Below are 1,912 nucleotides of genomic sequence, written 5' to 3'. Positions count from 1 at the left end.
AGCGCTACTGGTAAATGAGCGCTGCTGGTAATATTTTGGCTCGCGCCACTGCTAAAGTTTTTGTTTTTTTTCATATATTGGCGTTGTACATGTTTAAACAGATATATCTTTTATACAGTAACAACTAATCATGAACTAGTCTGTTTAAATAGCACATTCATTACCACTAGTCATCACCATCAAACAATGTTGGTCAATGAGACATCATATATATAACAAGTTGGTCACTAGTCATAATCACAACTCCTCATCCTCCTCATCAACTCTAACACATTGTAGCACACAATAACACATTCTACCTAGGACCTACTCCTCTCATAGGACCTACTCTACCCTCTCTTAGATAAAATATCATAAAACAAGATAGGCATTGACTCTTCATTAAGGAAACTGGACTCTCCTAATGAAGAACGGAGATCATCCTATCTCCAAGTCTTGGCCTACGCACAATGTTGCTTCCAAGTAGCTCTCTATGATGGTCGAAACATTTTTTTCCAATCATTTATTATCATGGCTTCCTCGCTTTTAGAAATCCGGTATGGACAGGAGTGATGTGGATACTGCGGCTGACCTGGCCGTGGTGGCCGTAAGCTCATAACATCAACGGTGACCTCTTGGCAACATCAGATGAGGCACACAATCCATCAGGATTTTCTGTTCAAAAACATAGTAATAACTTTGTAGTTAGCAATGTAGTTTAGTTTTAGAAGAATTTATGCAAAAGATGCACGGATGTCGTAATAGTAGAAAATCTTATCATGCTATCTCCATTGATGTTACCGTAGCACACCTCGTGCACTAGTGGCACATATTGATCATAATTTTAAGGAATTCCATAATAGCTATTGTAATTCTCAAGATCAGTAAAAAATGCGGTAAGACCATCTTTCTCCTTATAAGTTAATTGTGCTTCATCATTGTAGTAGTAGGTTTTGTGTACCATCTTCCGTACATTTTTTGAAGAATGAAAATAAGCTGTCAATGGAAATAATCTGTCAAATATTTTGAAAAAAACGATATAAATTACTTAATAAATATGTTTGAGAAACTCACATAGCGGTAGAACTGAAAGCGTGTCAACAAGGATCCAAATGGTCATATTCTTTTCATCGATGTCAGGATCACCAAGATTGAAGGTGAGAAGCATACCCTCATGAGAATCATACGACTTGCAAAGGGCTTCCCAATTCAGGCAAACAAATTGGATGAGTTCACGAAATTGTATAGTTTTACAGCAAAATCATAACCATGATGGGTCCTTAGTTGAATTATCTTTGTCTCCATGCTTTCATGATCTTCAAAACCCATCTTCTCCAAGACATAGCGTCTTGCATGGCATGGGATAAGCTAGTCGAATTGTAAAAGATGAAAATTACACGTTGAAGAAGCAGAGAAGTCGTGCAAAAATAACAAAAAACACTTGTCATCGTTGCATATCGTGTCAACATCGAAGGTCTCTTGGAGCTTGATGCTAAAGCGCCGACCTTCTACCAGGTGAGGCCTGTCGCACAGACCGCGCTCATCTTCGCAGTAATCGCACATAGAGAATCCCCTTTCATCGTCAGACATTTCCTAATAGGTAATTAATAATCCATCATCGAATACATATATATTATACTAGAACACCTAAATTTTGTAGTTTGTAGCAAAGATCATCATATAACTACTAGAACACCTAAAATTTATAGTATACATTTTCCTATGATTAAACAACTAAGACTAAAAACCTATATTTTTCAACTTGCTAGGGTTCAAAAGAAACTAGGGAGGAGGAGGAAGGAGGGAGGAGGATGTACCTCTCGGTGGAGGAGGCCGACGCGGGGGAGGGCGGCTGGCGGGGAGGAGGGCCGGCACGGGCGAAGGAGGCCGACGCAGGGAGGAGGGCCGGCGCGGGGGACGGCAACATGCGGGG

Source organism: Triticum dicoccoides, chromosome 6B, assembly GCF_002162155.2.
Source record: "Triticum dicoccoides isolate Atlit2015 ecotype Zavitan chromosome 6B, WEW_v2.0, whole genome shotgun sequence".
Lineage (NCBI taxonomy): Eukaryota > Viridiplantae > Streptophyta > Magnoliopsida > Poales > Poaceae > Triticum > Triticum dicoccoides.
This window is presented reverse-complemented; position numbering follows the sequence as displayed.